This window comes from Neolamprologus brichardi, chromosome 22 (assembly GCF_056152115.1).
Source record: "Neolamprologus brichardi isolate AB-2024 chromosome 22, ASM5615211v1, whole genome shotgun sequence".
In the NCBI taxonomy this organism is placed as follows: Eukaryota; Metazoa; Chordata; class Actinopteri; order Cichliformes; family Cichlidae; genus Neolamprologus; species Neolamprologus brichardi.
This window is the reverse complement of record NC_142124.1, coordinates 19,090,173-19,100,525: the sequence shown is the minus strand read 5'-3', so window position 1 is coordinate 19,100,525 and position 10,353 is coordinate 19,090,173.

Sequence of the window (10,353 nt, the reverse complement as noted above, 5' to 3'; positions counted from 1 at the left end):
ATATATACAAGCAATGAATTTTCTGTTCAAAGATTTTCAGATATAGGAGAACCCAGTTTTATCATACAGTTTCTAAGCAAATGTTCATAAATTCTTAGGCACGACTAGCAAAGATAAAACCAGTCTGTGGAATGGAGCATAACCTCAAGTTTAAAAAGATCCAGGCTAAAGTTGGATGTGACAATATGTCAATGTGTCGTCTCTGTTTTAGTGGTTGGATGTCAGATCGTCAGCTCGATAATTAGAGCCCGGGGTGACCAGAGAGCACAGTGAACGAGCTCGTAAGAAAGCCAGAGTCACGCTTTTGCACATTAGCCCCAAACTATTAATAGAAACTGTCATTCTAATTAGTGGGTATGAAGAGATCCAAACACACAAAGGCAAGCAAAAAAAAAAAATATATATATATATATATATATCCGATGAATACACTTACATTCATCGCAAGCATAATATTCTTCACCAAACAAAATCTGAGTAGGAACTGTACTGTAGGAGAGTGAAAGGGCGATAAGGAGAAGAGCAAAGAGAGAGCAGAGAGTTCAAAAGGAGGAATCGAGGAGGAAATGAGAGAGAGTTGAAGAATAAGTTGCAGACAAAAGAGGCACAGGAAAAGAAATCAAGGCATTTCTCTGGGTCAAGTTAATGACAGATGCTGATGCGTGAGCATGTGCCGCCCTGCAGTGCACATGCTCAGAGATAGAAGGGGTGTGCGGCAGATTTCTAAGACCTAACACCTCGACTCACCCCACCAGCATTAATTATACACAACCATCTTTCCATCGAGCAAGACAAAGAGGTGCGTGCTCTAAAGGGGTTAAAAGCCACTGGATGATTTATGTGTGGGCTGATCGGCGTGACTCTCTGTGATAAAGATGTAGTGAATGAAGAGCACTTGGGGAAATTGTATTAATGGACACAAGACATGCCCCAACGCCTCTGAGAACCAGCATGTATATTGATCACTGATTGCTTGTGGATTGCTTCCTGATGATTTCATCCTAATGGCTCTGTAATGTTTTTTTGTCTCTCGAAATCCATTACAGTCTCTGTGATCAGCTACTTTACAAACAAAGGCCTTAGTGAGGATGGATTAAAAACAAGATGCCACACTTGTGAACTTTTTCTAAAATACAGTTTTGATTTGATTCTATGGCTACAAAGTAAATTAAGTAAAATTTCAGTAGATGAAATGCCCTTTGAACTTGACATTTCAATCGTCCCTAACTAACCTTGTCCAATCCTGTAAAGATTTAAAAGTTCCTCAAATCTATTAAATAAAAATAATAACCATAAAGCATTTGAAATATTTATATCACATCAATGACCAACCCGCCTACTACTGTGTGCCCATATTTACTGTGTAAACAGCAACAGGATAAACAGCAAAAGAAGGACCGTTTGTGCTTAAGTCAGCCGTTATTACTCATGTGATGCACAACCAAGAAATACAAGTTTATACTGTAAATAGCAGCAACGGGGTGGACAGGTTATGCTTTAACACATCTGTGAATCATTCTGAAAAATAAAAAAATAGCATTCGTTGTAGAATATTATAAATAGGTTATGTAACAGTCATGGAAAAATGTCAAATGTGGGGTATTTTTATGATTTATATCAGCAACTGAGCAAAGATGAATTTAGGCTATTGTGCTAATAAATTAATAAATTAGTGATTATTGCAAAATAAATAATTGTATAAGTGATTTTTCCATGCTAGAGGGGGGTTAAACTGAGTAATGGTCATATGGTCAGTTCTGTCATCAGGAATACTAGGAATGATCAATATAATCAAACCAAACATGTTCACCAGTTCAGATTTATAGAAAACTTCTGCGAAGCCATGTTGCCGACATCCCACTTGTTTGCACACTGTATCTGCTGTTCATCTCTTTAAACCACAGTAGCGTTCCTAAACTAAATGCTCTGAATGACTGTATCTGAGATATTAAACGCTGGATGGCACAGACTGTAATAGTTACTGGCCCTGATGCGTCAACCACACACACACACACACATCTACACATCTGAGCTCCTCACTAATGAAGTTAGGCCAATATTGTAAAAACCTTGGTGTCTTTGACAACCACCTCAGCTTTTATAAGCATGTCAGTTATCTCACCTTTTTTTATCCAGCATGGGATTTTAGTAAGTTAAGCTCAGCTTCATCAAAAAGAAATCCAGAGACATTGATACATGTTTTTATCTCCTCTGGATTAAACTGCTACAAGTCACTATACACTTGCCTGAGCCAAAAAAGTTAATACAAACTGTACCTGATCCACTCTTATTTTAGCTTCTCTTCAGTGGCTACCCGTTCATTTTAGACCTGATTTAAAGATTATAGAGCTCATACCAAACTGTATTTCACGTACACCCATGGTCATGACCTGAGGTCTTCAGCCAAGGCTCTGCTGCTCATCCCACACCAGGCTTTTTCTGAACTAGCAGCTTGAGGAGATGAGATCAACAAGCTCAAGCTAGTCCTTTAAATCCCTCATAAAGACATATTTTCATAGGCTTTCTCTGTGCTGATTTTGAGTTATTACTACATCGTCCTTTGTAACTGTTCAATCACCTTCTCCAAGTGATCATTTTGAATTTATTTTATATTTGCCTTGAATTTTAAAAAAAATTGTTCTTCACTTTTAATCTCCATGTGCTGCCAGTACTCCTGTAGCCAATGTTGTTTCACCTTTATCTCCTCTTAAATATTTTATTTGCTGTTTCCCATCTCAGCTTGCAAAACACAAACTTCGTTTTTGAAAGGTGCTCATTAAATAAAGTTTATTATATATAATACAATTAATTTTATGACATGCATTATGTCATGGCACATTTGTCGTGAGCCAGTGAAAATACATAATACGTGCTGAACGATACTCTGCTTTAACACGAAAGCACTGTAAGCTGATATGCAAACATGTTTAACAACAGTATGCACATAAAAACATTTGAGTTCATTCACCCTCTCACTAATGCATGGTAAGTGACAAGAAGGCGTACAAAGGCACATGCACAAATGCACGCACAGGCAGCCTACTATTGCATATAGAGACACAAACTAACTCACTCAGCATAATTAAAAGGGACAAGCTCACAGACAGAGTAAATAGTTCACTTACACTCTCCAGCACGTTAAACTATTGTATATTATGTAGTCTTAATCATGATGCCATGCAAAAAGGCTGATGAACATTTTAACTATCAGTGATAGTTAAAATCAGTGATGTTCATCAGTGATGAAGAGACATGTACGCAAAGGTTTTAACTACGATCACATAACCCGGGACATTACGTTCAGTTCACTAATAGACTGGCCGCTGCTGTTCGAGCACATTATTCACAACAGTAAGGGAACATCCAAAAATATTTTCGCAGGCAAATAGCTTAACAAATGAAATCCATAAAAGATAGATGAGGAAGTCAGCGCTTCATTCATATTTGATAGCTAAGGCTTAAGATGCATTACCCAACCAACACAGCATGCCACACAGTGACAGTCCCAGAAATAATGAGCCTGAAGGAGCATCTGTGATGGCAGAGGTGTGTGTGTGTGTGTGTGTGTGTGTGTGTGTGTGTGTGTGTGTGTGTGTGTGTGTGTGTGTGTGTGTGTGTGTGTGTGTGTGTGTGTGTGTGTGCATGTGGTGGCGACGGTGGAGGCGGGGGTGGGTGGGGGGTGTTGGGGGTTTGAACATGACATAAATCTGTTCACACAGTCACATTGTGGGTACCCACCTTCCTCTGGGGTACAAAAACTATTCCCACAACATAAATCATCAGTTTTTTCAGGAAGACATGGTTTAAGGTTAGGGTACGGGTTGAGATTATAAACAATCATTAGAGACAGGGTTACAGTAAGAATGCAAAAAAGAATTTAAAATAATGTAATTTGATGTGATGCCCTTCGAAGTGATGGAAACGTAGCTACACAGTCACAGCGTGTGTGATTATGCCGGACAGTAGATAAGGAATGCTGTCTTGCAGTGTGACAGGCAGTGGACAGCTGTTGTCTCCGCTGCCTCGTCTTTTTATGTTGCTGCAACAAAAGATGCGAAAGCGGTTTAACATTGAAGAAAGTGACTCATATAATACAGCACCCACTCAAATAAGCACGTCTCCAAGTGCTCCGTTGTAGTTTCCGCCACCACGGCAAGTCACAAAGGAAGTAAACGCACGATCCTCCAACACATATCAAAATCTGAACATTACAGGCACGTTGCTTTCTGTTTGTCTGGCCCCAGGTGCCCATTAAGGCCATCCCTATTCTGCCAGTCAAGCAGGCATCAGATCAGATGATGTGGCTGGATCGATAAGCAGGCAGGCAGACTCTTCATTAGGAGTCCCTGGGGCCAGGCCACCTGCCACTCACTCGCTGGCTACTCTCTGGCAGGAGCTCCGTAGTCTTCCTCTGTGTTCACTCAATAGACTGTGTGTCCCCATTTCACATCTTGCGTGTGTTTGCATCATGAAACTTTCCTAGTAGAGAAAGAAATACACTTCCTGTTTACAACACTGACGTCTACCGAGACTTTGTTTGGGATCTGCAAAGACCAGAGACAGATGTGACTAGGTGCCCTGCAATAGCCCTGGCGCAGATTTAAAAATCTGAGGGCAAATAGCATTAAAGGTTTAAAGCAGAACAACAAAAGTGATGACTTTAAAGAAAGACTCAATAGAAGAAGAATTAGAATGTGTGTTCACGTGTTTTACATAAGGCGGTGACTCATGAAAGTGAATTCCACTCGCTTGTACAATCAATTATGTAAGAAGTGAAACCTTTTATCATTCTCATCCTGAAAAAAAAAACCTTCATTTCAGATGTTTCGTTTACACATGTGCGCGGTGCATTTGTCATTGTGTTATCTGGTGCAGAATTACCGCTTCAGAATCTGCAACATCGACTGATAATGTCGCATTCGAGGGATTTATCGGCAAAGCGACACACAAGACGTTAAACTAAAACGGACCGCGTTTATTCATGCAATATGTTTAAGAAATCAAAATGCTTCAGGCTAATCATCATTTTGAGTAGTTAATCAAAGAGCTGCTGTGGGAAGCAGTTTGGAAGTAACCTAGCCAACCGTGCTGGCACATTCAGCTTCCCCCCCTTCAACATTGCACAAAGGTCTAATAGCTGTGACACTTGAGCTTGATGAAAGCAGGGCAATGAAAGCAGAGTTAGGCAGTAAGAGGAGTTGGCCCTGCTCGCTGCCACTCCTCCACATGTCTGCAGGCTCATTACCAGCATGCGGGGCTCAATGAGTGCGGTCCTACATGCACCATTTACATACCACTACCCGCTGAGCATTGCTCACCTGTCACTTTGGAGTACTGAACTGGGCATTTATAAAGAGCAGCGTGCTCTGCACTACACTTGTAGTTTGGCTTTCAAAGGTGAAAAGAAGGCTGTCAGATGCATTATAATGCATGTACAAAATGTTCCTATCCAGCGAGGTTGTGTTCCCTTTCATAACACACATTATTTCTCATCGCAGTATTTACACAAGGCTTATTCGACTCAAAAGTATAAAAAGGACATTATGGTTACTACTTACTATCCTTGTATTGTAAAGAGTTTGTGTAAAGTATCTACACCATGTATGCCATCTTACGTTACCCAGCAGATACACTTTGAACTTCCCCCACGATTTAGGGACCCACACTCCACAGAAGGACCCAGGACGTGGGGGGGGGGTGGGGGGGGGGGGGCTCTGTCATACCATGGAGACCCCCACCAAGCAGGAACAGGTGAGGCTAGCAACCAAAGGCAATTAGCCATCATCTGACAGTGGGAGCCTCCTGCTTCTTGTCTCTCTGCTGAGAGGATTCCGGAGCCCTGCATTGCTAAGCCTTATCGATCAGCACGCTGGAAAGGTCGGTGACTTGGCTCACTGACAGAGCACCCCCTGTTTTGGCATTCATGGAACTCTGCACCCATAATGCTTTGCTGCCAAACACACTGGTTCCATGTGTTAAGATCAGCATCCTTTATAGTCTATAGGTAAGAGTCTACAACCAGTGCTATCTGTATGCAGCCGAGTTCAGAAGCACAGAAGGCCTTTGAAACACTCTTATATTCATGTACGGTGTCATTTATGAAATTGTGAGGCGCATCTCTGCTATGAGGTGTCAGGGTTCAAACCCATTCATATATATCGGATTTCAGCCCTTTCGCTGTCCTGGAAATAGATTAGACAGGAAAAGTGGGAGAAAAGGTGAGGACAAACAGGCCTACCAGCTCAACCAACTGAGCTACACCAGCCCTGCATTGCTCCAGATTTTTCAGCTGCACATCCGTGATGCAGCCTTTTTCTTGCCTTTGTGAAAATAAATAAATAAATCAAACTGCTTGAAAAGTTGCTGAAAACCACAGACTGTACGTAATGATGGATGCACAAACATGGGCATTGTTTTTTGGTGCTTGGATACCAAACTTTGTCAGCAAGCTGCATTTATAATCTGTGCCAGATCATACTTGAGGATCATGAGATTGAAAGCCCCTTATTAACAGAAAAAGGCATGTTAAAATGTTAGGACTTCAAGAGAAATGACCGCATAAATAATGGAAGAGCTGCAGAAGGAGTTTTAGTGGGGGGGGAGAAATAACTAAATAACTAATAACTAAAAACTGCTTCATTTAGAAAGGATACTCACATAAAAAGCATAATTTATGGGAGAATAACCACAATGAGACATCTGATTAATCAGCTCAATGATTTAAATGATTGACACCGTGTGTGCTGTATCAATCTAAGTTACATTTCCATTGCCAGGGTATGTTGGTTGTCTGTCTGACCGAGCACATCATCACCACATCAGCAATGAATTATGCAGAAGTAGAGATAGTTTTTTTTCTTCCTTTTCCCCTCCTCCCAGACTTGGTGGCTGCTAAAGAACTTTAAGTGCTGCTTCTCTCTTTAAAGAACATTAGCCATCTCCCAGATGCTTGAGCTTGGAGCTTGACTGCTCCTGCGTCTTTCTTTTTTTTGTTCCTACTCAGTTTTTATCCATTTCCTCTGCACCAACAGATAAGATTAATAGACTACAATAATTAATTCCCTGCAAGTAAAATACATTTTCACTCAGAATATGCCCCAAATCTGGTAATACTGCATCTCAAGCAGACCGCTGAGTAAAATATAACACGGATAACACGTTTCGGAGACCAGCGTGTCGGGCTGCAGTCGGCACACAAACACACACTCATGCATGCTCGTGTTTGTGTGTGTATTCCACATGTGATAGACAATCACAATTAGCTTACACAGCTGACGCAGCCTCTGCAAAGTGATGAGGCGTTAAATTCACACATGAATAAGCCCAGACAGCAAGGGATCTGTTCATTTGACCTGCATCACTACCCCCCCCCCCCCCCCCACACACACACACACACACACACACCACACCCCCACCTTATGTGAAAAAGCGCCTCAAGAGAAGGCAGAATTCAATTTAATCATACACTGTGAAAAGCAATGTCAGTGTCTTTAGCACTTGGATTCAGGAGCACGTCAAGGTGTAAGACTTATTTCATCTCTCGGGAACACAATGAGAGCACAGCGTTAAACGGGGGGGATCTTGTCCGGCCTTTTTCTGAGCAGCGCTGTATTCACATAATTTCACAAGTCTACGAGTTACATTATATCAATAGCCTTGCACCTAGGTCGTTAATGGTCTGGCTCAGAGAGCGATAATCCATTTTCCTTTGAGTGTGCTACATGCTGAATTAGTTTGATATTTTTGGAATAAGTATGCTTTTTTTTTCTTCTTTTTTTTGAGGAGGAAACAGCTGGCCTGGGTCTTTTAAGTGATAACAAAATCTGCTCACCAGATCCCCTGAAGCTCACTAACTCGCACACACAACTGCAACTTACCTTTTTCTGTTTTTGTTTTTTTTATACAGATTTAACTTACATAACAGATAGAACCTCATTATTAATGAGCTTTATTTTGAGCTGGATTTTGTTGCCTCTCGACCAGCTGCTTCCTCATACTTCCAGTCTTGGATTTCACGGTCATATATACGAGTGGTATTCATTACCCTGTGCTTCATGTTTGTGTCGCCGTGGGGTTTGAACCACAATGTAGAAGAACAACTATTGGATTGGAAGAAAAACACAAATCCCTGTTTAATTTATTTATACTTTATAAAGTAGAGACAGTTCAAAAATTTCACTATTCACAGCCCGAAACTCCAAAAACAGCTCAGGGCCACTGTGTGGACCTACATATAAAATATCTCTTGGAATTATATAAACCAGCAGCTCAAACCTGAAGTTCAGTTGAGTGAACTGAACTAAGACTGATGAAATGCCTAAAAGCACAGTATGCGAGGGAAAATAAATCAACCCTCTGTCACTTTGTCCAAAGGAAATACATACAGTGTATTTTCCTGGAGGGGAGAGGCAGTCCATTTAGCAAGCAATCAAGTAATCTGATGAAGTGAAATGAATGGGAGTGGGGTGGAATGGTTAATCGCCTGTGGAAGCATTTTATCTCGTAGGAACACATTAAAGAGGTATTCTGTCGATGTAGGCTATGTTGGGGGAGGCTGTGAAAAATCACAGTCTGCCGGCGTGTGAATTGATATGACTCTGGTGTTCTCTTTTAGCAAAATAACATCATTTTTTGTTCAGTATGATTTGCTCTTAGACAGACTTCAACATGAACAGGAAAGAAAACAGCACGAAGCAACTCCGGTAAAGTCGGAAGGGGTTGACTTCAACATGGAAAATGTGCACAAAAAGGAACCAAAGTATAGTGTAGAGTTATTTACATTATAAATAACACCTGTTTATATTTTAGGGCTCTCCCATGTCACTCTGCTGTGGGGGAGAAACAGAGTGACAGATGCCATTTATTAGACCACAGGTGTGATATGTGCTGTTGTCCCACCGTGGAAGTGCTTCTCATAATTAAAACCATCTGTAGTGTCACCATGAATATCCCATGCGATCTTTATTGTGCTGTTTTACAAAGCCAACAACAAACTGCAAAATTCGTTGTTATTAAATGTGCCTCACACGACTGCAGTGTTATACTCTAGATTTGGCCACACAGCTGAAACCTAAGGCTCTAAAATAATAGATTTATTGCTCACCAGGCTCACGGCCATGTCAGAGGAGCAAATGAGAGCAAAATACAGCAGACAGTTCTGCAGAGTAAATAGAGATGAACATTTTAGATTGACAGCACTAATCTACAGCTCAAAACACTTATGAAATAGGTGTAGTCAAACTTTGCTATTTTGGAGTAACTGAAACTGAAAATGTAGGCTCTAGACCAGGGGTCCCCAATCCCAGTCCACAAGGACCGGTGTCCCTGCAGGTTTTAGGTCTCACCCTGGGTCAACACACCTGAATCACATGATTAGTTCATTACCAGGCCTCTGGAGAATTTCAAGACATGTTCGCTGTGTCCCATTTCAGGGTCTGCACGCTTGAAGTACGCATTTTAAGTGCGGTTACGTCACCGCCACGCGACGACGGCTGTCCCAATTCGAAGTGTACTTGAAATGCATACTCCAAATGCGCCGTCGATTTCCCCAAATATCAAGCGTGGTCCGGTGCACGCTTCGTGGTCCCATATATCCCACAATTCATAGCACGGCGGTGGGTGTGGATAATTTTGCTGCAAAATACGGCAGAAGGGAGCGGCCGAAAAGTGAACTGTCAAAAGTAAGTACTGAATATGACGTCACTTATTCATGTGCGAATGTTTAATAATGAAGAACATTAAAACATTGCTGTTGGCCACATGTGGGCAAAGTTATGTGACACTAGTGATGTTTGTACTTTCAGCCTTAACTTGGTTTTAAAGCCTCTACTTCTAAATATACATATAGTCGACCTTAATCTTACAGAGAATCTGATGATTTTATGGATAATTAAAGTCAGTCATATATCCACAAACACAACAAGCTGAAAGTCAGTGATATAGATTATATATATATATATATATCATAATAATCTGACAATACTATAATATTGGCCATATTATATTTACATTACCATAGTGAGATGACTTTAGTCTCATGAACAACATTAACTAATTATTATTTACTAGCTAATCTTAAATGACTGTTCAGTACAGAAATGAAGCCCTTGAATCATGTTTTACAGTCCTGTGGTCTCAGCCTCAGATACTCAACTAATCAAAGTGATGTCATGACAAAAATGAATGACCAACAAAACAATTTTCTCCTTCATTTCTGTCAAACAAAGCTGTATGTAACGTGTCTCGCGGTTAGTATCATGGTTGCTAGGCAACCTGAACAGCGCGACGAAGCATATACCGTCCCATTTCACAAGCCTCTCACTTCCGCACTTCTCGTACTTATAGTACGCACCG